Raw genomic sequence first — 27,702 nt, 5'->3', positions numbered from 1 at the left:
CTCATCAGAGTGTGTACCTGTGTCTCCCTCTCATCAGAGTGTGTACCTGCGTCTCACTCTCATCAGAGTGTGTACCTGTGTCTCCCTCTCATCAGGGTGTGTACCTGTGTCTCCCTCTCATCAGGGTGTGTACCTGCGTCTCACTCTCATCAGAGTGTGTACCTGCATCTCACTCTCATCAGAGTGTGTACCTGCGTCTCCCTCTCATCAGAGTGTGTACCTGCGTCTCACTCCCATCAGAGTGTGTACCTGTGTCTCGCTCCCATCAGGGTGTGTACCTCCATCTCCCTCCCATCAGGGTGTGTACCTGCATCTCATTCTCATCAGAGTGTGTACCTGCGTCTCACTCTCATCAGGGTGTGTACCTACATCTCCCTCCCATCAGAGTGTGTACCTGCATCTCACTCCCATCAGGGTGTGTACCTGCATCTCACTCCCATCAGAGTGTGTACCTGTGTCTCACTCTCATCAGGGTGTTTACCTGTGTCTCACTCTCATCAGGGTGTGTACCTGCGTCTCACTCTCATCAGAGTGTGTACCTGCGTCTCACTCTCATCAGAGTGTGTACCTGCGTCTCACTCTCATCAGAGTGTATACCTGCGTCTCTGTCTCATCAGAGTGTGTACCTGCATCTCTCTCTCATCAGGGTGTATCCCCATCATCAAGTGTCCTCTTTTCTCATGTGTTGGAAACACAGAGTATTTTAAGGAAAAGTTTCCCCCTTATCCCAAACCTGGAGAGATTAGTAAAGTCCCCATAGTATTTAACAAAAAGAAAATTGAAAGAGTTACCAAGAAATATCTAGAAGGCTTACATAAATCCAAAGTACACCACGTAGTTTTGGAATCCTATATGGGTCGCTTAAAGCTAAACAGTGAGAAACCAGGTGTCATTGGGAAAACTGCCTGCATGAAGGGTACTTTTGAGACCTCAAGTCATAATTTGATAATCTAATATCAGCAGAAGACTTCCTGCTGCCATGTCAGACAGAATTCTTCATTCAAATGTAAATGTAGAAGAAACATTGGCCAGTGAGGTTCTTGGGAGCTTTGTTGGGGCCAGTGAGGTTCTTGAGAGCTTTGTTGGGGCCAGTGAGGTTCTTGAGAGCTTTGTTGGGGCCAGTGAGGTTCTTGAGAGCTTTGCTGGGATGGCGGGAAATGTGCAGCAGGCCGAGTGCCTGAACACCCTGAGCATCACGTTGGCCTTGGACAGCACAGCCGCACTCTGCTTCCCATCAATGGCCCGAGGGAAGATGCCTGTGTCGCAGCAGTGCTCATGTCCCATTTTCCTCTGTTTGCGAGACTTTCAAACCCACTGAATCAGTTGAGATGCATCAAGACAGGAATCCTGTAATAATAACGCAATAAAACATTTCATACTCAATTTTACGTTAACTACTGAAAAATTTCATTCGACGATAAAAACAAATCTCTATCAGAAAGAGATTCATGGAAAAGGGATTTTAACTGATGATGGAAAGTACCAGCCCTCTTCTGATTCAGGGTTTCATGGGTTTCCTAATTACAATGGCTGCGCCCTTGGCAGTAGTGCTGGTCCACTCTTTAGAACTTGCTTTTATCGTGTGCTGCCAGTAGGAAGGAGCAGAAAAGAGAAACAGGCAACCCCCAGACCTGTAACTGGTCCATCACAGTGTCATTCAGAAATCGACCAAGGGGCTTCAAGACATGCCAGGAATAGAGACATGCCCTTGTGGAGGCTTTTTCTGTATTCCACCCAGTAACAGGGGAAACCAGACCTTCTCTACATGCAGACAAGTACGATAGCATTAACATGCCATGGATCACAAATTCAGCAGAACTTGCCACATCAGACTCAGATTCTTCAATGGCAAACAACAAGTAAATAGTATCCTTGAAGAAAGAAAACTGACCAAGGCGATGAATTTAAAATCAGATAATACAGCAGTTACATCTTGTTTCTGTTCTCTTCCAATAATGCAGGCGCTCCTTGGCATACGGTGTGCGTGCTGACAGTATTAAGTCTACACCAAATGATACAACATAACTTTCAATTTACTAATATATTTTCCCCTAAATCATTTTTGACAAGTTATAAAACATTGATGACTTTATATGTGTTACAATAAAAGTTATCTTTAAAAAACATAATATGAATGGAAAAGGAGACAGTAGAAATCTGTCGGGTACATGGGTAATTCTAGCCCAGAAAACTAGGATTTGAGAGAAGACCGTGTTACAAGTAGTGAAGTAGACATTAGCATAGAACCTGTGGTGTCAGAAAATGTGTCACGATGTCCAACTTTGGGTTTCCACAACAGCTGTTAGTCAATGCAGAATACTTTAAGCATCAATTATAACAAGTAATTCCTTTTCAGCTCCTAAATCTAAATTATGCTAAAACTTTAAAGAAGAATACATACAACTACTTCAGCATGTCATCATACTACATATATTTGGATCATATATTCCAGTGTAATTTTTAAAAATCTATTAAAGGTACTTCTTTAAATGGCTTTTTTTCCAGAACAATAGCTAAAACAGTAAGAGTATTACAATATGAGAATATTACTGTGTTCTTCAGAACCTTATTAAAACAACTCTATGTCCCTTTTTCTTTGAAACATTCTTCACAGGCAACTTTTCAGCTGTGTCATTTCGACTATTATAAATCATTATAATGCTATATATTCTTTCACCAATCAGTTTTCTTAACACAACTAAGAATTCGTCAATAATTGTGGGCCATTAGAAAGCAAAAATAAAGATTTTTCTAGCTCCATTTTTCAAAACAGAAGTATGCATTTTCCTGAAGGGATGAAAGAGAAGCATTTGATTAACTGACACTCAGAAATCATTCCTGAGCAATCTGTTAGAATTTCTTTCCCTTTACAGTGTTTTCTGTTCTATCCTATCAAGAACTATGAATCATAATTTCTGGCAGCTAAAACCAAAGGGGGTGAGCGTCTCCATTAGCATCCTAAAAATATGCGTGTCCTAATGCTCTCTTAAAATACGTCTGCTCCGAGAGGTTTCAGATTTTCTCAGCCAAGCGAAATGACATTAAGTAAGACCCTGGCATGAAGATTTGCTTATTTTAGTTTGCTTAACAATGTAACCATAGCACAAAAATATTGCTCCTCAAAGACAGATAAATTATTCTCTCATATTCTGACCTATTGTTTGTTATTATTTGATGTGATAAAATATCAAATCACTTCTGATCACTAATTACCTTGATCATTCACTTAAGAAGACAATAAACTAAAATGATATTAGAAGGAGTTCTTTTTAGGGTAAAAGAGCATTCCCTCGTTCATCATAAAGGAGTCTGGTTAACATCATTCGGCTCAAACTAGGCATAACTGAGAACAATTAACGATTTAAATCAAGACACCATCACGTATCTACAGCAGTAGCTGATATATTTCTGGAAAAAGGTCAAAAGCGATACTAGTAGGATTCTTATATTCAGCACTCCCCAAGGAAATTTTACTTTATTTGCCTCTTCCTTCTGAAAGTTTACTAGAGGATTCGAGCAAAACTTCCTAAACCAGAACAGGATCTGGGAGCTGTTTAGTCCACTTGCAGCAAGGGGTGAGTAGAAGGCAGAGAAGTTCTGATAAAAGTCAGCAGAGAAGGTCGTGTTATTCTGATGTTACACCTTAGAGGCAAAGGCCTGATACCTTGACCAAAAATGAAATGCAACAAAATGAATCCTTTTCTGCGTTAGAGACAGCCAGGGGACAAGGGTCGTGTCATTGCATATCTTCTTGCATTGTTTTGCCCATTTTCTCTTTTTTAATAGAAAACAACAAATTAATCAAAGAAACACAACCAACTGCTTTCCTATGTTAGCTAAGTATATTTATGTACTTCCAAAAATATAGTACATTTTAAACGAGATAAAAAGAAAATATTTGATTAATTCACTGAACTAAACTAAATACATATTTTTAGTAGTAAAAGTACACAGCAGAATTCTGGGAACAACTCTCAGAGTGATGTGAGAGAAGATGGAGAATTAGAAAGGAAAAAAGAGAGAGGTTAACAGGGTCTGCAGAAGAGACTCCAGCGAACAGAGGAGGAAACCAGAACAAAACAGTGAGAGATGACAAAAGCCTGACCTTTTCATGCTGGGATCTCGCCTAGAAACCAAATGTTTATTTTTTCCATTAGACCAGCATGATCTCAGGATGTTTCTTGAAACACAAATTCAATTGTATGATAATAATAGATCCCAAAATATATATTGTATAATTGTATATATGGCCAAAAATAAGAGTTTCATAATCTGAAAGTTGAGACACACTGGGTGAAGCAATGTTTTAATAGATTTCCTTACTGAAGAACTTTTCATATCTTTAACATCCTGGTGAATTTTATTACTCCATGAAAGAAACAGATACTATGTTTCTTAAATGTATCCAACGAAAGGAATTACATACAGATGGAAAGAGAGGGAGATGATAGATACGGACAGAGTGCAACTATAGAAACTAGCATCCCATGGAACCCAGACAACAATTCACAATAATTTTTCTTTTCCATATAAAAATACCAACATAACCATTTTTCCTTCAACTCATTCATTTGAATTTTGTCTCATCATTTCTGTGTGAAGACTTTCTGTGGACTATACTCACTCTGTTATAGCACCCTTCATTCAACTTCTTCATAAATGAGCACATACAGGCTGCCAAGCATGCCACACTGTGTTAGACTTTAGTTATGCCGGTAGTTCCAAATACAGTGACTGGCTCTACTCCCTGTTATCCATGCATGTAGCTACCAATTTTGGCTAGAAACTGCAAAATTTACAATCAAACAAATTTGATTCAAGGTGGAGGCAGAATGTGTGAGTTAATTACCTATTTACTTCAGATCTCACTTTAAAATATATATATATAAAATATAGATGTTTATTCTATTCTAAAACATTACCAATTATAAGACATTCTGACTTAAGAGATGTCAAAAAGTGGGTAAACGTGCATCTTATTACTGATAAAATGCAATGTAGATACCTGCAACTACAAACAGAATAGGAGACAAGTTATGTGGACAGGAGCCACATCTGAGAAGACGCACAGAGGGGACTGCAGTCTAGAAGGAAATCTATCTGCAAGGCAGAATTCCAGCAAGTCTGGACTCAGAAGACGTAGGGAGGACGGTGGGTACGGAGAGGGCAGTGGGAAGGCAGAGGGCACAGAAGCATGACTCTCTGCAGAGTGTAGGCACAGCGGCCAGCAGCAGGCATTTTCATCCCCTGAGCAAAATGGCAAACAGAGGAAAACAGTTCTCAAAAAGAGAGAAAGTGATCCAGAGAATGAGAACAGCTCTTCCAGGTGTGTTAGAGCCCTAATTAATAACCTAAGAGAACTTCGTTTTACTTTTTAAAAAAAGAATAGAATAATATAAAAAGGGAAAAAGTAAGGAGTGAGAAAGGGCTTTTTTAAATAATTCTTTAAACCTTGTCCATGGCAACAAAAAAAAATCTTGTCAACATAAAAATGCTCATAGACGTTTTAGCAGAAAAATAAAAGAATTTAAACCCAAAATAATTTCTTCTCATATTTAATCTAACAAAGGAAAACTTTTAGATAATAAAGAACCAAACCAGAAATCCCAATATCAAATTAGTATAGACCAATAAAAAATAGAAGAAGAGGAGAGAAGTATTAAAGAAATAATAGAACATAACATCTCAGAACTGTTACGTAGCAAGTTTCGGGCTGAAAGGGTCAGCACTGGCATGGTAGATGAACTGGACAGCTTTCCCTCCCTCTCCATGCCTGGGAACAGTTTCACAAGGATGGGTGCTGGTTCTTCTTTGTAGATCTGGTACAACTTGGCTGTAAATCTGCCTGATTCAGGGCTTATGGGTGGGGGGAGATTGTTTTTTATTACTGTTTCAATCTCACTATTCATTGTTGATCTGTTTGGAATTTCTATTTCTTCCTGATTCAGGCTTGAGAGGTTGTCTGCTTCCAAAAAACATACCATGTCCTCAGGGTTTTTGAGTTCTCCTGCTTACAGGTCTTCGTAGTAGTCATGATGGTATTTTGTATTTCTGTGGTACCAGTTTTAACTGCTTATAGAATCAATATTTTACCACTTACAGTGGAATGTCAATACCAGAATTGTCCACTGATTTCTGGCCTCCATGATTTGGGGTGAGAAATCTAAAGTCATTTGAGAAATCTACAGTCCTATGGGAAAAAAACAGCATTTTTCTTGGACTGTTTTAAAGATTTCTTTTTTCTGTTAGGAGTGTTCACAGCTCATGATGTTTCCAGGTTTGACTTACCTTGGCTTTATCCTATTCCGGACTTGCTGAGCTTCTTAAGTTTGTACGTCTACGGTTTTGTCATATTTGAGAACTTTTCAGCTATCATTTCTTGACGCTTCTCTAGGCTACACTCATTTCTCACTCTGGAGACTCCTGTGACATGGACATTGGACTTCTTGGCGCTGTCCAACAGGTTCCTGAGGCTGAGTTTGCTTCTCCACCTTGTTAACCTGCTCTTCAGATTGAATAATTTCTATGGATTTATCCTCAAGTCCATGACTCTTTTTTTTATTTCATCCCCAGTATACCCATCCAGTGAGGATTTTGTTTATTTGCTTCTATTGGAGTTTTTGTCTTATTTGCTTAATTGGTGAAGGGATTTATATTTTCAGTTATCAAATTTACATTTGATACTTTGTCTTCTAGTTCTTTACACTTTCTTTGCATTTGTTTCCAGAGTATTCATAAGCTTGGCACCTGGATCTCAGTGGTTAGAGTGCCGGCCACCGGCACCAGGTCTGTGGGTTCAAAACCAGCCTGGGCCTGCTAAACAAACAAACAACAACAAAATAGCTGGGCGTTGTGGTGGGCGCCTGTAGTCCCAGCTGCTCAGGAGGCTGAGATAAGAGAATCGCTTAAGCCCCAGAGTTTGAGATTGCTGTGAGATATGATGCCACAGCACTTTACCGAGGGTGACAAAGTGAGACTCTGTCAAAAAAAAGAGTGTTCATACTTTGAGCATTTTTACATTAACTGCTTTAAAGTCTTTGTCAGATAATTCCAACATCTTTTAACTTCCCACCGTTGGTATCTATTCTTTGTCTTTACGCATGTGCAGCTGAAGCTTTCCCGGCATCCTCGTTTATCAATTAATTATGTTTTCCATGCTAAACATTTTGACTATCTTATGAGACTATAGGTCTTATTTAAATCCAATAGCAAATGTTGATATTTTGCTTTTGCAGGCAGTGACCCTGGTGGTTCAGGCCCCACATCCTGACCAGCCTTTTATGGTTTGTGGTTTCAATGTCCATTCTAGTTTCCAACACCCTTTGGTGTTATTCACACCAGTCTTGTGTGTTTGTGACCCAGTGGCTAGTCAAACTCCCATTCTCAAAACATGTTTTATTATATTTATTTTATTACTGTTTAGGATTAGATCCATGTACACACAGCTCCCAGGTGAGTCCAGGAACTTACAAGCACTTATGGAGCTGCTTTCTCAAGTCCTGGTGTCCGTGACCTCTCTGCTACTTTCTGATCCCCTGAGACTCCCTTTTTAGTTCTCCAGACCTTTAACCACCCCGTCCTGACACATGGGCAGAGCAAAGGAAGAATAGATGAAGGAAAGGAAGAAGAAAGAGGAGGGGAGGAGAAGAAATTGGACATCTCCATCCTTCAAAGTTGAAAGCACTTCAAGTTCCGGCTGCCTCCACTGTTGACACCAGAAAGGATAGGCCCTGACCCTGGAACTAGAACTAGAGGCTTTGACCCGAGTTCTCTCTCGCAATACTCACACTTTCCTCCGTGTTTTATACTATTCGAATCCAGGCTGGAAGGAAAATGGTAAATGTACCCTTCAATCCAGTAATACTTCAAATTCTAGTCAGAGTCTTCTAATAACTATTTTATTATTCTGACTAGGTTTTATAGCTGCATTTAGTGAGAGTAACAGATTAGAATGTGTTTATCCCATTTTACCAAAACTGGAAACCTTGAGTGATTTTTCTTTTCTTTTTTTTTTTCTTCTTTCTTTCTTTTTTCTTTTCTTTTCTTTTTTTTTTTTTTTTTTTTTTTTGAAGGTCTCTCTCTCTCTCTCTCTCCCTCTCCCTCTCCCTCTCCCTCTCTCTCTCTCTCTCTTCCTCCTTCCCCTCTCCCTCTCTCCCTCTATCCTTCCCTCCTCTGGTATAGCAGAATGAACTCCCAAGCTCAAGGGATCCTTATACTTCAGTCTCCTACATACCTGGGACTGTAACTTGTGCCACCATGCATGACTAATTTTTTCATTTTGCTTTTTGTAGAGATGATGGTCTTGCTATGTTGCTCAAGCTGGTCTCGATATCATGGCCTCAAGCAATCCTCCCACCTCTGCCTTGCAAAGCTCTAGGATTATTGGTGTGAGCCACCACACTCAGCCCTATTTTTTAGCTTAAACTTATAAATAGCATTCTTATTTTAAAATTAGTTTATATCAAAACCATATCTGGATAAATGTTAAAGGTAAAAAAGAAGAAAGGAGAGAGGGATGAAAGATAAAAAAAGAAAGAGTGAAAAAAGGATGAGAAATGGGGAAAAGGAAGGAAGGATGGACCAAGAGGAGAAGGAGAAAGCGAGGGCCCTCAGAAGGACAAACATTAACATCAAACATCAGCTGAAGGGGAAGTCTGCTTTTTAAAAATATGACAAATTGTTCCCTTTATCTGAAAAAGAGACCATTGTGAGGAAGCCAAAATGTAGGAGTTATACTCCTTGTCACATAATTTTTGTCATCAAGTAGAGAAGTTATATTCCCAAATGCAGGCGCAGAGGCCATAGTCCCATTACAGTTTTTCCTACCAAATAGAGCAGAAATACAACTTTATTTTTCAAAAAATAAAGAAGCTACTATTGAATAAAATGTTTATCCTGAAAACTCTGAATGTTGAGGTGAAAAAAGCCTTCTTGAAAAAGCTTTAAAGAAATAAATTCCCAGGGCTTATTAAATTGAAAGACAAAGCATAATATAACCTCAGGGAAAGGGGGCAGTGTTCCAGTTCAATTTGAAAATGTCTCCCTAGATTTTCCTGATCAGTTCCAATAGGCTGAGAGCAGAAAAGCTTTAACTTTAAGAAAGGTTTCAACCTGCGTAAGAAGAAGAAGCTATCAAAGTATCTAGGTGTTTATATATTTAAATCACATTCTATAACTTTATATCAAGTAAATAAAAATTAGAAACCCCTACTCGTTATGAATTATTTTCATCATAAAAACATATTTAAGTAATAAACTACCTTAACCCCGAGTCAGGCCTATGGGGCTGTTTGCAATAAACGACTCAGTTTGCTCACTCGAAACTTACCCTATGTCTACTCACATTGCTCCTGTTCTATTGTGTCTCTCATAAATTGGACAAGCTAGAGTCAAGTCCATGGTATGCTTGAGTTAGACACTCCATAAGGGTAAAGTCAAATTTTCATTTTTTGCATCCTCCTTACATGTCATGGTGAGGAGGACTTTTAGAAGATGGTGTTAGAACAGAAACATAGAAATGTATAAATCTCTTGGCCTAGCCATCTCTCATCTCCACAAAATCACCAGGCAAATAAAAGCATAAATAAAAATGACAGAGCAAGGCCAATTAACCATTATTAACTTGGACCTTGGTCCCACTACCTAAATAGAACCAGAACTTTAGTTGGCTATGCTGGACCAGTAGAAAACTTCTTTTTCCTAATTAAAAACAAAACAGAGGCATAAGCAAAGCATGCTGAGTGACTTACAATTCTTCTCCTAAACCTGTATTAAAATCGCAGATGTTACAGCATAGGCTGGTTGAGAGTGAGAGTATTTGCCCTAAGAGTAAGCCTCCTCCCAGACATCCCAGGCCAAGACAAGAGCTTGAGGGCTATTCACCTTGTGCAAAAAGAAGAAAGTTTCCAAAGAAAGAAAAGCAACTGCACAGTGGAAGTGAGAAGCAGGAATGCAACCAGGGATGGCCTTCGTCATCAGCTTGGGATTCTCAACACTGACTGTCCTCTTGACACTATCCTTCCAGAAGAAGTCAGGATTGATAGAAAAGCAACAGAGAGGACATTCGTCCTTTGGAGGAGCGCGCTATTTTCCTTGAATTGGCCCAGCCTTTTTTTTTTTAACCTTTTTAAAGTACAGGGAGCTAATAGTGTATCTTGTCTTTCAGAGAAGTGTCAATTCTCAAAGTCATATCCTTAATTATAAATAAGTACCTGAACTTTCACTTTTAAAGTAGAAATTTTGTAGTTGTTCATGGTGTAGTTAAACCCCTTGTACTTGTCCACAGTGGAAGTAATCCATCACTTTTCTGCCAGCTTACATAGCCAAGCAAGATCTCTCAAGTGTTTTTCTTCATAACTTTGCGTTTTGCCACTGTGTGAGTTTTCTATTGCTGCTGCAACAAATTATCACAAACTTAATGGCTTTAAATAATGCCAACTTATTACCTTAAAGTTCTAGAGGTCGGAAGCCCAAAATCAGTCTTACTGAGCTAAAATTAAAATGCCAGCAGGCTGGTTTGTTCCTTCTTGAGGCTCCAGGAAAAGAATCCATTTCCTCACTTTTTCTAGACTCCAGAGGCACCTGCCCTCGACTCATGGACCACACCTCCACCTTCAAAGTGCATCACTCCTATTCCTGCTTCCACAGCCTCATCCAGTCTACCTTCCTGCCTTACTCTTACAAGGACCCTTGTGATTACACTGGATCCACCTACATATTTCAACATAATCTCCCTATCTCAAGATCCTTTACTTAATCATCTTCCTTTGCTATGTGATACTACATATTCACAGGTTCCAGTAATTAGGATGTGGACATCTTTGGGGACCTACTGCAGCCACTTAGAAGTTTGCTATCTTTAGCATATTTAGAGAATTTTGTTGGGTATACTCTTTACCAGATAATTTCTCAAAAGTTTAAATAAGATTTATTCCAGTTTTGTGTGTCAGCTATATCACAAAGAGTAACTGAAGAGAGTTTAAAAGAGATCATTTGCAAATATATGAGCAAGGTTGAGGGAAACCCATAAAAGATAAACACTGCCAGAGTAGCAATCCTGAACCCAAATCTTCAAGAGTTAGAAGTGTTTATTGGAATTCTGAAAACATTGCTTTTAGAGAAGTCCTCCCTATACATGACACTGTATAGAGAAATGCCTCCTCCTCGTCATGGAAGAAAGGATCAAGGCAAATAAACATTTCTCTGGCATTTCTCCTCCTGGCCGTACATCGGCTGAACCCAGCCAGAAGTCAGATGGCAAGAGAGCCTGACCGAGGCAACCAACTGAGTTCAGCCTTCTGGGACACAATAGAGGGAAAAGAAGGGTGAAGAGTGAGTGTAGAGGGACAGAGAATGACCAGTAAGGGCCTCTTGCTTGCCCTTAACCATTCATTCTTTTGTTGAAATGATAGACATATGTGATTAACGTGGGAGACATACACAGGTTCATCTGCTACCACCTTATCACAGAATTATGCCAACTCAGCCACATGCATGACAAAAACCTGGGTCATAAAAATATAAAAATATAAGATAGCAGGAGACTGAGGAAAAGTTGGACACAAAGAAATAACTAACATTAAAACAACATAGCTGCTGCTACAGCCTCGTTTTTTCATTGTGTTTATTGTCTTCTAGCAGCACCTGGGATGCTTCAAAACTTTCCCGGTGAAGGACCCAAGACTTCATTCCACAAAGATCTATATTCTTAGCATTGTTTTCTTTATTAAATTGCCACAATTTCCCATTGACCATTATTACTGGACATGGAAGAATCATTCGGTGTCCCAGTGCATCATCTAAATTGTAGACATGATGCGTTGCTTTACCCCCACCCCAAATGGGTTGGAGCAACAACCCAATTTTCCCTGGGTAACCAGGATCATTTCCCTGTGACAGCACAGAGGCCATGTTCTTTGCCAAAATGCCAGTGAGAAATCTCAATTTCTGATTTAATGGAACCATGGCTGTGGTCCCTGATGAAAGTATTCCTTTCATGAGGATATGGACTTTCAAAACCATCAAGCCTAAGTTCACAGAACATTTTTTTAAAATTCTTAAGTGCCTTTATCAGGTGCAATAGAGAGAGAAGTCACTGTCACTTGGAACATGCATTCTGGCTCTGGGACATACAGCACCATATATTTGCTGCAACTTTTAAGCATATGCTACATCTTGGATTCTAGCACTTTGACCTCACAGAGTCAAGAAAATACAGGAGCAGATTAACAATATATCCTTAGCACCACAGGTTACTTCCTCAAGGGATCTGCTCCCCACCTGTCAGTCAAGGCACTCTGGGTCTGAGAGCTGGATAGGGTCTCAGAATTGAACATAAGGCCACAAATTCTCACCTTGGCAACTCAAGTTAGATTCCTGCCCCTAGACAGACTTTTTCCACGTATAAGAAGTAACACCTTAGTAGACTGCACATGCATTTTCATCCGTAGGGACTTATGATCATCAGTGCCACAAGTCCCTGTGGGTCAAACACTCTGATTTCCACTCTACCCTTGCAGCTTATTAAGACAACTGCACTCATCTTGTTTCTGCTGGGTAAGCAGTGACATGTGGCCTCTACCACTCTGTGGTCCCATTATTCTGTTGAAATCCAGGAGTTGAAGGCCAATGCATTATCTGCTGGTAGCATCTCCAGTCTGCAGAGAACAGCCACCATAGTGTCTTCCCTCACCAACACATTTCCAAATTCTCAAGTGAAGGACGTTTCTTCCGGGGTGGGGCATGTTTAGTGGGTGGCTTGATGAATTGTGTATAATGGACTCATCCTCACATTCCCACTTCCCTGAGCCTTCAGACTTCTTCCACTACAAGATTCCAAGCAGGCCACCCTGTTTCTTCCTTACTGACTCTAGACCACCATTAAGCCTCCTCTTCGATCCACCACATGTCCATTATTCTCAGATGATTGACCCAAACCATTAAATTGCAAGACCCAGCAAAGACAATATACAGATAGATTTGGCCCAATCTAATCTTATATATTTTCTTATATTATGTATTATAAAGTAGCTTAATACTCTTAGAAGCTACTTATATGTGCTACATTAACTCCTATGATGCCACATGGCAATGTCCTAAAACTCTTTGATGTACAACCTATTTCCTTCCTAACCAGGCATTGTAGCTCTCTGTCTGCACTCCTCTGCATACCCCAAACTGCTACTGAATGACTGCATGGCCTTCAAGTCATTCCATGTGTCTGAGCCTCTTCTGTAAAATCAAGATGACAATACCTGCCTCATAGCATTGGTGTAGGGAATAAATATGCAATATAAGTAGACAGTTACAAGCACAGAGTCCAGGATGCCCAGGACGCAAGGATCCCACAAAACATTGCAGCTGTTTGTTCCCCTCTTTATGGATCAGCCTTGAAGAATATCCTCAGATACAAGCAAAAATTTAGCTGCTGTAAATGGCAAAGATTCCTTTTTACTTAGGACCAAGAGAATGTTATTTTTTTTAATTCAGCATAATTTAGACTCTCTCATACATAGTAGGCACTCTAAAACATTATGTGCAGAACTGAATTCTAACCCAAAGTTTGAATCTATGTAATTGCCCTTGTAAATTGTTCTCCTTCAGGCATTTATGTCTGAAGAAAAAAATCCATAGGAATTCCAGATTTACTAGTGAAAGACAAATGCATCATAAATTGATATTTTAATTACTCATGAGTGGGATGATGCTGAGCCTTGAGTATACTTAGCAGGTTTTGTTTTTTACGAAAGCCTTCATTTCCGTTGACATTGGCAATCAGATTATGAATCTTAGCTCCAGTGTGGTAATTATGTCGGACTCAGCTTTGGAGAGTAAAATGTTCAGTGGAGAGCAGTTGCCCTTGTTAAAGAGGAAAAAGCAAAAAAAGGATAAATTATTACATATCAAAATTACTCTACTTGGGGAATGATAAAGTTCTTACTGAGGTAGAGAAATAAAACTACTGTTAGGAACCTAATTCCCACCTTGTATGAAAAAGTAAATGGAAGGATAATAGAAGTGGACCATAGAAAAATGTATTTGCTGGCCAGCAAGTTTTATTCTCCCACTGCCTTGGAGGAAAGTATAAACATATTAAATCTCCACATGTTTTAATTTATGCTAATATTTTCACCAAGTAAGTTGTTAGGGAGCACCCTTTTAAAAACTGATGCATTTAGGACTTGCCATCTACTTGTGATGTCAATGTGAATTTCTTTAAGAACTTACAATTTGGCTAAATGACTATAGTGTGATTATAGAGGCTGTACCCATTCTTTGGGGAAGTAACCTACTTAATAGAAATAAGGTGCAATGGATAAACACATAATCTGGAGACATCTATTAGGAATTCATTTATTCCAAATACTTCCCCTAATGTGTAAAACTGAGATACAAAATAACCATTCCATGATGTGCTTCAAAAGTGTACCAGATGTATTTCTCCAGTCTGGTGGAAATCTGCAGATTGGCTTTCCCACAGGCGCTATCCCTATGCAGAAAATAATTTCCTCCTACTTTTCCCAAGAACTCTGTTGTAATTTGCAAGACATTATGGGAAATTTGCCACAGTTTGTGGGACACTTTTGTTTCTTGCTGGAATTTTGTAAGCATGCACTGTCAAAGTTTGAAGTAGAGGTCAAGAAATTTGTTTCATACAGTGAGATCTAATATGATCTTCATGAGGAGACCAGGAGCTTGTCTCGCCTTTCCAAAGCCATAATAATGGACCCTATTAACCCTAGGGGTGTCCAACCTGCTCCCCACAGATTATTTGAAGTTTGTTTTGCTTATCTATTGTGTCAGATATCACGAAAATTATGCATGGAATATTTTTTGCTCATCAGCTTTCTTTAGTATTTGTATTTAATGTGATGTGTGGCCCAAGACAACTCTTCTTCCAATGTGCAGCAAAAATAAGAAAAGTTGAACACCTTGATAGCCAAGTGGCAGAATAGCAAGGCTTGACCATTTCTTTGCTGATTTCACAGAAATTACTAGAAATTGCAACATTGTGGACTGACTGCAGCTGGGAGAAGGAGGTGGAGAATCCATTCAAAACTGGTTCTCAAAACAGAGAAGTTTAAACTCTGCCATTCTGTTTGCTCTGAGCACCGGAGATGTTTGAACAACAATAAACGTTGTGCTTGTATTTTATTCATCTGGTAGACCTGGTCGGACCAGAAGCAAAAACATAATTACTTTTAAACAAGAAACTGAATTGTTTATATAACCCAGGTTTCTATTTAGTTGAGGAAGAAACCTATTTTTACATAAAATTTCTGTTGAAAAACAATGACTCAATTTAAGGAAAGAAATGCTTTATAAATGTGAAAGTATAAAATCTCAACTTTATAAAACCCCAAATGAGAAAATAAAATAGTTTATAGAAGTTTTAAGAAACATTCATCATTCACTTTAGATGTTTCCACAATTTTGTTCCTTTCTTTTTGCAAAATGTACGATAAAATATATACCAAAATGTAAGAAAGTCTCTTGTGTGAGTCTAAGAGAAAATGCCCATTACGGTGTTGTAGTTGATTTAACCAATTCCAAGTCATTACCCTGGGCCTATGCCTTGACTACTGCACTAATACCATGAATGATAGATACAGGTTATGTCCCCCATTACAAAATTGACCAAATAGACTCATAAACTGAATGGTTAATGATAATAAAATATAGTTGATCTAATCACAAATTGGAAATGGCTATTAATATGGAAGAAAAAATTCAGTCTGCACATGAGTTCTGTCACAATCCTACTATCAGAGATGATCACAATTTTAAAATATTAAAGTTCATAGTGGACACCTCATTAGCATATCTCCTGCAGGCTCCGTCCCCGACTGCTTCTGCCATCCCTTCTCCCCCTCCTCTCCCATGCCATGTTCCCTCCCAACTCACCAGATGTTCCCTTTCCAGAATACTTTTTCCCTACTGCCTCAGTTAATTCTTCCTCATCTCCAAGGTCACTTCCTCAGAGAAGCCTCTGGGAATTGCCTGACTAGGCCAAAATGCCCATAACATGATCTCATAACATCTCTGTCCCCTACTTTGTGACACTTATCCCAGTTGTAGCATGAAAGTTATCTATGCAATCATCAGATATACATAGGCAGTGAATTCTAGGAGAGCACTAACAGGGCTATTTCCCTCACCACCATGTTCTCTGCTTTCGCATATCAGAGGCGTCAAGTCAATATTAGCCAAATGAATGAATGAATGACATTCTCGAAATTCTTCCTAAAAAAAGATAAATACTAAAAATATTGACCAGCCAAGGAACAATGGCTTAAAGCAGCCACAGAAACCTGAGGCTCATGAACAGTCAGGCTGATGGTATTGATAAAAAACTACAATAAAGATAGGGACAGTGATAACACCGACAGCAATGATGACTTTCTATACTCAATGAGCTTTATTAGACACCTGGACAGGGTGTTAGGGTAATCCTCATTATAGCCCGATGGGCAATTACTCCTGTCCTCTTCTTGTGAGGACATTGAAATTCAGAGCGATAAAGGTGATTTGTGCAATTGCTAGGATCAGAATACAGCAGCCTTCTCAAGTATGTTTTATTATTTTTGTCTGTGAGGTTGAAGAGTGCTTTTACCTTTTTTTCCAGTTTAATAAGGCTAAACTTTATAAATTCAGGGCTCTGGGGGAAACTGATGACCTTTAACAAGTTTATTAATAAACGTTTCCAATAATTTAATCCCATCATTGCTCATCATCAGTAGGCAGAACTTTGGTCTTTGGTACTAAAAAAGTATTAATTTAGAATGCAGTGTGCCTAGAAAGCGGAAGCAGTCAGTTGCCACAGTGGGCTCTTTAACAACCTGACTAACTTCTTGCTCAGATCAAACAATAGCCAAAAAAAGGTTTAACTTTTTATAAGACTGAAATAGAAATTCTATTACTGGTATAGAAAGTCAGACTACACAAACTTTAATAATAAATCTTCTACAAAGGAAAAAGTGAATGTACCATGACTATTTTATATGTCTCTAATAAATGTCTTCAGATATGCCATTCCAAAATAACCTCTGAAAATGTAATTGCAAAACATACTATAACAATATAGAATGTATCAGCAAAGTAAATACCATAAATAATAATTATTTCTTTCTTGTACATTCACTTTTATCACTTTCCATGGCATAGCTGACATACGGTAAAGCTATGTAAGTACTATTTAACTGAAGCAATGGTTTCTTGATATAAAATAAATTCTGATGGTTGCTTAACTCTTTATGTGTCAGGAAAGGTTTCTTCCACCCTAACCAAAAGTTTATGATACTATTGAGTAAATCCTCCAAGATATTAGGGTCCACTTCCTCTGACCCTCCCAGCATCTGTGGTATATAAATTATCATATATGAACCTTTTGTCACCTAAATTTTTAGAATATATAATTTATAATATAAACTATGTGAATGAACCTGTGAAAATGATAGCTGATTCTGTTTTAAGAAACGTGTCACTCCGTCTCACAAGAAGTCGTGCAATACTGAGACCTAATGATGATGGCTTTACAACTGTTTTCCAGCATATTTTTACATTGCATGCATTTTCACTTCCAGCCATGAATCCAGTACTTAACAAGACAGAAAATTAATAATTCAGCTGAACATGTTTAACCAGGTGATGCAATCACATGCTAACTCCTCAGATGAATGAGCTGTATTTTATTTTCTAGGCAGATTTTAAGTCATCTGATACTATGACCAAGGCAGCTGGAATTGTAATGCACCAAAAAGTGCAATAAGTATTCGCTTCCATAGTGCTTTTCTCCGTGTTTGCACTAAACATGGGAGAGGGAAGAGCTGGGGTGGGAAGGTGATGGCAAGCTGAAACCCCATGCACAACATGTTCCATTGTATCTTGTTATTACAGCACATATGGCTTGTACCATACTGATCTGAGATCCCTCCAACACACAGGAATAAGCAGAAAAAGTGAGGAATTAAGTGTTAGCCTTCACTTTGAGTTTCCCAGCTTTAGAGACTTTCTCGAAGAGAATTATTTAAAAGTTGTTAATTCCCTTTTATAACAGTTTTTTTAATGAAAGAAATTCCTTATAGAAGTGTAAAAGATATGCATGATAGACTGTAGAGGCTCTAAAGATGTGTAAATACTTACTTGTGGATGTTTTGAAACACAGATCGCGCAAAAACTATCAAGGATTTTGAAACATTATTGATCCAATTGATGATACTTAAAATATATTTAAATATTTTAAATATAATTTTTGGACTATTAGAATCTGCCTACAAAATAAAAATTGGATATTTTAAGAATTCTATCTACCTAGTAGGTTACAATTCCCTCGAAGCACTTGTAGTTTGTGGAAGAACATGTAGAATATATCTTGAAAATTTTCATTCCAAGCCACAACAAAAAATTTTATGTAGTGCGCTTCCTCAGAGCAGACAGAAATCAAACTGTAATTTAAAAATCAGATACACCTTTAGTGTTCCATTATCATATTTACACCTTTAGATATTCTCTAATTTTCCATAAGTAATATTACATCACTAAGCAGCCCTTTCATCCATGGCAAAATTTTCTGGGACCCTTTTTTCCTAGAAAAGTATTTAACAACAAGTTCCCCTACAGCCCACTTGTCCACATTCAGCTGTCCTCTGAGATAATTTTGGTTTTAAATAACAAGCTTTGACTATGTTTGACAAAAACCACACACATATGACTTCAGACCTTTTATTATATTAGAGTAAATGTCAAGAGAAAAATATATTTTTGATAACTTATTTAGAAGATGAAAAAGATTACTTTATGCACCTAGAATAATTGAAGTGGATAGCTAAGCCTTATCACACATATATTAGCCATTTACCTTTTCTCCTTAAATAAATTTAAGTTGAATAGAAGTGATAACAGTGGGCACTCTCGTCTTGTTCCAGTCCTTACTGGGAATGCTTTCAACTTTTCTCTCTCCAGTATGATGTTTGCCATGGATTTGTCATATATGGCTTTTATAATTTTGAGATATAGTCCTCTTATGGCTAGTTGAGGGTTGAGGGTTTTTATCATAAAAGGGTGATGAGTTTTGTCAAATACTTCTTCTGTTTCTATTGAATGATCATCTGGTCTTTGTTTTTGCTTCCAATTATGTGGTAAATCACATTTATTAATTTCCATATGTTGACTCATTCTTCTATCCCTGGGATGAAGCACATTTGGTCATGATGGATTCTTCTTTTGATGTACTATTGAATTCAGTTTGCTTGTACTTTATGGAGGATTTTTGCATCTATATTCATAAGATATTTTGGTCTGTAGTTTTCTTTTTCTCTTGTGTGCTTTCCTGCCTTTGGTATCAAGGTGATACTGGTTTCACAGAATGAGTTAGAAAGGATTTCCTCCTTCTTGATGTTATGAAATAATTTCTGCAGTATGAGTACCAGCTCTTCCTTGTAGGCCAGGTAGAATTTGACAGTGAATCCGTCTGGTCCAGGGTTTTTTGTTGTTCTTGTTGGAAACTTTTTTTATTCCTACTTCAATATTGTTGCTCATTATTGGTCTTTTAAGGAATCCTATCTCTTCCTGATTGAATCTTGGGAGGTGTGTTTTTTTCAGTAATTTGTCTATTTCTTCTAAGTTTTCAAGTTTATTGCATAGAGATTTTCATAGTATTCATAGATGATATTTTGGATCTCCATGTTATTAGTTGTAATTTCTCCTTTTTTATTTCTGATTGAGCTTTTTGAGTCCTTTCTCTTCTATTCTGGGTGAATCAACAAGAAGTCTACCCAGAGCAATAAGGCAAGAGCAAGAAATAAAATGCCAAATCTGGAAAGAGGAGGTCAAACTATCACTTTCTGCTGGCAATATGATCTTAAATGTAGAAAACCCCAGAGGCTCCATTAGGAGACTCCTGGAATTGATAAGTAAAATTCAGCAAAGTCTCAATTTACAAAATCGATGTACATAAATCAGTAGCATTGCTATATATTAGGAACAGTCAAGCTGAGAACCAAATCAAAGACTCAATACCATTTACCATAGCAACAAAGAAAACAAAATACCTAGGATAAATTTAATCAAGGAAGTGAAAGACCTCTAAGAGAACTATGAGACACTGAGAAAAGAAATCACAGATGACACAAACAAATGGAAAAACATGCCATGCTTATGGATAGGTAGAATTAACATTGTTAAAATGTCCATACTAGCCAAAGGGATCTGTAGATTCAATGCACCCCCTATCAAAATACCAATGTCATATTTCAAAGATCTAAAAAAATAACGCTATGCTTCATTTGGAGCCTGAATAGCCAAAGCAATCTTAAGCAAGGAGAACAAATCTGAAGGCATCATATAACCAGATTTTAAAATATATTATAAAACTATGGTAACCAAAACAACCTGGTATTGACTCAAAAATACAGACATACACCAATGGAACAGAACAGAGAACCCAGATATAGAACCATCCATATATAGCCAATCGATCTTTGAAAAAGCAGACACAATATGCACTGATGAAAAAAAAGTTCTATTCAAGAAATGGTACTACTTCATGCAGAAGAATGAAACAGAATCCATATCGCTCACCACTCACAAATATTAATCCAAGATGTATAAAATACTTAAATATAAGGCTTGACGCCATAAGAATGCTAGAAAAAGATGTTGGAAAAACTCTGCTAGATATCAACCTAGGCAAAAAAATTATGACGACACCAATAGCAATCACAACAACAAACATAAATAAATGGGACTTGATGATATTAAAAAGCTTTTGCACAGCTAAGGGAAATAATCAACAGAACAAACAGACAACCTACAGAATGGAAAAAAATATTCATAAGATATCCATCTGATAAAGGGGTGAAAACCAGAATCTAGAAAGAACTCAAACAAATTGCCAAGAAAACAATAACCATGTTAAAAAGTAGCCAAAGGACATGAACAGAAGCTTTTCAAAAAAAGATCAACAAATGGCCAATAAACATGAAAAAATGTTCAACACCACTAATCCAAAGGAAATCCAAAATAGAAACACAATGAGATATTACCTTACCCCAGTGAGAATGGCTTTTATCAAAAAGCCTCGAAACTAAAGATGATAGCATGAATGCAGAGACAGAGGAACACTGACATAGTGTTGGTGGGACTGCAAACTAGTACAACCTATATGGAAAACAACAGGATATTTCTTAAAGAACTTAAAGTAGACCCACCATTTGATCCAGAAATTCCACTACTGGGTATTTACCCAAAGGGAAAGAAGTCATTTTATTAAAAAGACACCTGCATTTGAACGTGTATTGCAATATAATTAACAATTGCAAAAATGTGGAACCAGTCCAAGTGCCTGTCAATTCATGAGTGGAATAACAAAATGTGGTATATATGTACTATGAAGTACTACTCATCCATGAAGAAAGGGGAGTTAAGGCATTTTGCAACAGTTTGGATGGAGTAGGAAACTATTATCTTACGTGAAGTATCTAAAGCATGGAAAAACAAACACCATGTGTACATGCTACTAAATTGGAACTAACTGATGAGCATACATGTGCACAGAGGGAAGGAGATCTCAGTGGACATCAAGGAGGTGGGAGGGAAAAGGAGGGATCGAGGAAAATGTACCTAACAGGGGCAATGAACACTATCTGGGTGATGGACACACTTACGACCTTGATTCAAGAATAACAAAAGTGGTCTATGTAACCAAAAACATTTGTACCCTATAATATTTTGAAATAATAAAGAGAGATAAAAAGATCTGTGGTAAATCTAATAGTACAGGAATTTGGAGCCACTGAACAACATTTTATTGCCTGTGAATAATCAATAAATGAAATCCTAAATATATATATATATAATTATTTAAGTAAATTATAACTTTAATATAAGGGTATTTCATATGAAAATCCCTTCTCTTTTGCATTTCACACAATAACTATATAGTAAGTGTGGTATAATTGTTTAAATATAAAAGTATTTTAGAGTTCTAACTCTAGCGTAGCAACTTTAAAAGAATTTATTTATCTTCACTTGCATGTTTCTCATGTATTTGACAAAATATATTTGCCTAATTGTGCACAGATTTTCAAGAACTTAAACCTAGAGGAATAACTATTCAAGAGTAAGGAGCACACTAGGAGGCATATTTACTATAGTTGCAAATGACCTTGTGACTATTCAGAAAGTAAAATAGACAGGATTAGGTTACTTGAGACCATTTCTAATCTGAAAATGTTTCTAGTTTTATATTTCATGTATGTCCAGATGGAAGTAACATAGAGGAACAGAGAGGAATGACAAAGAAATTAAAAGCCGGTTCAGAAGTGCTAGTTTTGACTATCACCCAAACTTTGGTTACAAGAAAAATTACCCTGAATGAAAATTAACTTCCTATTTTACAGGAGAAAATACATGTTAAAATCCTATCTGCTTTTGAAGAGGGACAGCATTATCTCTCTTAATGACAGTAACTGACTCAATAAATAAATATATTTATTAGTGCTTCAATCTTGTAATTCTCTTGTCTCCAGCCTAAGCAAGTACATATCGATGAAATTTCCTTGACATCATTTAAAATGACTAAGGGAGAAGAAATACTTGAAATTAAAAGCAGTTCAGATTTTATTGAAAACAAGCCATTTATAAAATAACTAAAGATGTTTCAAGAGCTTAAAATGTGGGTGTGTTGGCACATCTTCCTTTTGGATTAATAAACTTTGTATTGCTAGAACCTTTGGGGTATATAGTCCTCAGAGGTAACATCAGTATTACTCTCCTTGAAGAAAGATCCCTGAGAAGAACCATGGACCACATTCCTAATGTCCTTAAGAATGGGGAAATCTGGGAATACGTGAGATGTAGTACAAGGTTCAGAGCAAAAGCATCACAATATAAAGATTCCATTTTTCTCATGAGTTGACTTGCTCTTAGAAATACTTAAATGAGAGAAATGGCTTGAACTTTGGATCTACAATCAAAGTTAAATTCTTTCCCTAGTGTTCTGAGTAACTTTAAGTATACCTGTCCAGCCAGAATAACCCATATAATTGGGAAATAGTTTTAAAAATTTAAAAACAATGATACAGAAAAAAAAGCCAGGGACACTTGCCTACTTCTGTGCCTAGTATACTGTGGGCATTCTATCATGAGTATAGTTTAGCAAGCAAAAACTGGTTTTAAATAAACAAATAATATACACAGTATAATAGCTTCCCAGTACCTGAGACTAATATTGCAATCCTGCATTGAGAGTACATTTGAATATCAAATTTTCCATGCACAATAACTTGTACATCCAATAGTAATTGTTTGGAGCAACCCTTAGAACTAATTTATTATTTTCACGTAATTTAACACCATTAAAATCTTTTGAAAAAATGAATTCTCCATTCCCAAAACTAACACTGAATCCATCCAGAGTTCATAGTGGCCAGAGTCAGTATCAGTGGCAGAAGGCAAATGCACTGAAAGAGAACATATTGTAAGTAGGCCTTGAGAGACAAATAGGAGTTGGAGAGTCAGAAAAAGTATCCAATGTACACAGCCCTTTTATGAAACTAATTAATAGCTCTCAAATGAAAGATACAACTTAATTCTAGCCCAAGAATATGGGGAGGGGGTAGGGAAGGGAAGGGGAGAAGGGCGGCTGGGTGGTGGGAGGGTGACTGGAAAGATCACCTATATTTCTGTCTAACAAGGGTACAAGTGAACTTTTCTAGAACTAGAATATAAATGTTTTGACACAATGACTATGCATATGACATGAAATCTATGTGAACCAGCTAGATGAAAGTATTTCAAAATGTATATGAAAACACTACACTGTACCCCATGTTTGCATTAATGTATACAGCTATCATTTAATAAAAAAAAGAAAGAAAAAAGTAAATAAAAGAAAATGAAAGAAAAAGAAAAAGAAAGTAAGACACAGGCAAAACCTAAAGAGCAAGAATTAAAGTACAAGATTGAGCTTGCTGGGGAAAGAGAGATTAACTGAACCAGAGTGAAGGGTGCTTTTGAGGAATCCATGAAATACAAGGATAAATAAAATGTAAGCAGATATAAAAGGTCTTTAAACCTGAGGGGCGAAGGCAAGAAGAGAAAGATGACAGATTTTCAGTTTAGAAATGTCATGATGGAATGGCTGTTTTAGAATTATTAACGTAGCAGTACAAGTAGGTAGAACAGATTACAATAAAGAAACAGTTGAAAAGGGCAAATGAACAGGGGTATCATTGCGGAATTACAAACATAAGGTGACTAGAAACTGGGACGGTGTGTCCGCAGTCACCAAAGCCAATGGAGGAAAACATCACCAACGAGTCAAAGGCCAACAGGGCCAACTACTAGGAAGAGATCAACGCATGGTGGCATGGGAAAAGCAGGGACTGAGGCCTCATTATTCCTTATTAGCTCTGTGACTATATGCAAGCCACATAATTTCTCCAAAGTCTTTATTTCCTCATCTGTAACATAGGCATGAAACCTACCATGCAGAGTTGTGAGAAATAAGTGAGAAAATACCTGCAAAGTACCTCACAAGAAATATGTAGTAGTTTTTATCAATAATAGTTTATAGACTAAGAAAATAAATGATTTGCATATAAAATTTCCCATGTTGGCCAGAAATGTTTTAAATGATCCACTCTTTCTAACATAACAGCTATACGGTAGTGGAAAGAGCTGAGTTGTGGAGTCCCACTTAATGAATGCTTGCTTGCAATCATCACTTGCAAAACGGCAAGTTATTTTTTGTTCTGCATCTTGCTACTACTCCTTTTCAAATCAATGGCTGCAAAGAAAGTGAGAAGTTGACAGAATGAACCAAACAAATGCAGTTTCAGGGACATCTGGCCACTGACAATTGAAGAAAACTAAATTTCTTTTTTTTTCTTTCTTTTTTTTTTTTTTTTTGAAACAGAGTCTCACTATGTCACCCTGTGTAGAGTGCCATGGCGTACACAGCAACCTCAAACTCTGGGCTTACGTGATCCTCTTGCCTCAGCCTCCCAAGTAGCTGGGACTACAGGTGCCCACCACAACACCCAGCTATTTTTTGGTTGTAGTTGTCATTGTTGCTTGGCAGGCCTGGGCTGTGTTTGAACCCGCCAGCTCTGGTATATGTGGCTGGCGCCCTACCCACTGAGCTACAGGTGCCAGCCAGAAAACTAAATTTCTAATATTAATTCATCTTTGCTTCAAGAACTCCAGATACTCTTGCTGAACATTGTATTTATTTTATATAAGATGATAGATGCTGCTTTCTTCCTGTTGCTCAGCTCTTTATTTTCATATAAGCAGGCTGTGAACCCTATACAAACTACCCTACTAGAAAAGTCAAGTTTCTTTGCTGTTGAAGAGCACTTATGTCTCATTTTGCAGGTGGCCCAATCCTTCAGCAGCTCTGAATGTAGGTGTTTACTTTTATCTGCAACGCACACGGCTATACCTCTAGGTCTGCTAATATTCCAGGAACCAATGCAATTGCCCTTCAAAAACTTTAAATGGATTTCCTTTTATGCCAACACTTCTATCAGAAAGACATATTAAAGTTGTCTCTTATAAAACTGGCAGTTCATTCCCATCTGAATTTCAATGAAGAGAGGACAGAGATGATATTGTATAGAGCAGTGCCTTAAATCTTCATTTCACATAATATTTAAATTTCCTTCCTTCCTTCCTTCCTTTCTTTCTTTCTTTTTTTTTTTGAGACACAGTCTCACTCTGCTGCCCTGGGTTGAATGCCATGGTGTCATCATAGCTCACAGTAGCCTCAGTCTTTTGGGGTCAAGCAATCTTCTTGCCTCAGCCTCCCAAGAAGCTAAGACTACAGGCACGTGCCACAATGCCCAGCTGACTTTTCTATTTTTTAACAGAGATAGGATCTTGTTCTTGCTCAGGCTAGTCTAGAACTTATGAGCTCAGACAGTCCACCCACCTCAGTTTCCCAGAGTACTAGGATTACAGATGTGAGCTACCACAACTGGCAGGTTTTTAGGGGCATACTTTTATGAGGTATAATTACATAGCTACCAAGCGAATAAAATTATAGGGTATTTCTATTGCCCTATAAGTTCTCTTGTGTCCCTTTCCTAACTCAAGCTTCCACTTCAATGACACCTGTCACAACCATTTTCCCTTGTCTGAATGTCATATAAATGAAATAATACAGTATGTTTGCTCTTGTATCTGTGTTTTCTCACTTGATGTAATGTTGAGATTCATCCATGTTTCCGCATGAGTCAGCAATTTGTTCCCTTTTCCCTGTGCAATGTTTTATTGTATGATGTACCACAGTTTATTTATATTTTCAGCAATTGATAGACATTTAGGTAGTTTACAGTTTGGGGAATTATGAATGAAGGTACCATAAATATTCACATATAGTTTTTTATAGACATATGTTTTTGTCTTGGGTAAACACCTTGGAGTGAGATTACTAAGTTAAATAACAACTATAGGTTTAAATTTATAACAAGATGCAAACATTTTATAAGAAATTCCAAAGTTAGTACAAAATTTTATGTTCCCGCAAGCAGTGGGTTAGAGTTCCAGTTGCTCGACATCCTTTTTATTTTTACTTTAAACCTTTCTTTTTTTTTTTCAATTAAATCATAGCTGTGTACAATAATACTGTCATGGGGTCAGTGTGCTGGTATTATATACAATTTGAAATATTTTCATCAAACTGATTAACATAGCCTTCATAGCATTTTCTTAGTTATTGTGTTAAGACATTTATATTCTACATTTAGTAAGTTTCACATGTATCCTTATAAGATGCACTGTAGGTGTGGTCCCACTAATCACCATCCCTCTACCCATCCTCCCCTCTCCCCTCCCCTCCATTTCCCCTTTCCCCATATTCTTGGGCTATAATTGGGTTATAGCTTTCTTATGAAAGTTATAAGTTAGTTTCATAGTAGGGCTGAGACATTGGATACTTTTTCTTCCATTCTTGAGATACTTTGCTAAGAAGAATATTTTCCAGCTCCATCCATGTAAACATGAAGGAGGTAAAGTCTCCATCCTTCTTTAGGGCTGCATAGTATTTCATGGTGTACATATACCGCACTTTATTGATCCATTTGTGGGTCAATGGGCACTTAGGCTTCTTCCATGACCTAGCAATTATGAATTGGGCTGCAATAAACATTCTGGTACAAATACCTTTGTTGTAATGTGATTTTTGGTCTTCTGGATATATACCTAGTAGAGGAATTGTAGGATCAAACAGCAGGTCTATTTTTAGATCTCTAAGTGTTCTCCAGACGTCTTTCCAAAAGGAACGTATTAGTTTGCAATCCCACAAGCATTGTAGAAGTGTTCCCTTTTCTCCACATCCATGCCAGCATCTCTGATTTAGGGATTTGGGGATACGGGGTAATCTTACTAGTGTTAGATGATATTTCAAAGTAATTCTGATTTGCATTTCTCTGATGATTAATGATGATGAGCATTTTTTCATATATCTGTAGGCCATGTGCCTGTCCTCTTCAGAGAAGTTTCTTTTAAAGTCCCTTGCCCACTCTGAAATGGGATCACTTGTTTTTTCTTGCTATGTTTGAGTTCTCTGTGAGTTCTGGTTATTAAACCTTTGTTGGAGACATAACCAGCAAATATCTTCTCCCATTCTGAGGGCTGTCTGCTTGCTTTACTTACTGTGTTCTTGGCTGTGCAGAAGCTTTTTAGTTTGATCAGGTCCCA

Source organism: Otolemur garnettii, unplaced genomic scaffold, assembly GCF_000181295.1.
Source record: "Otolemur garnettii isolate 467f Iridium unplaced genomic scaffold, OtoGar3 scaffold00064, whole genome shotgun sequence".
Classification (NCBI taxonomy): domain Eukaryota; kingdom Metazoa; phylum Chordata; class Mammalia; order Primates; family Galagidae; genus Otolemur; species Otolemur garnettii.
This window is presented reverse-complemented; position numbering follows the sequence as displayed.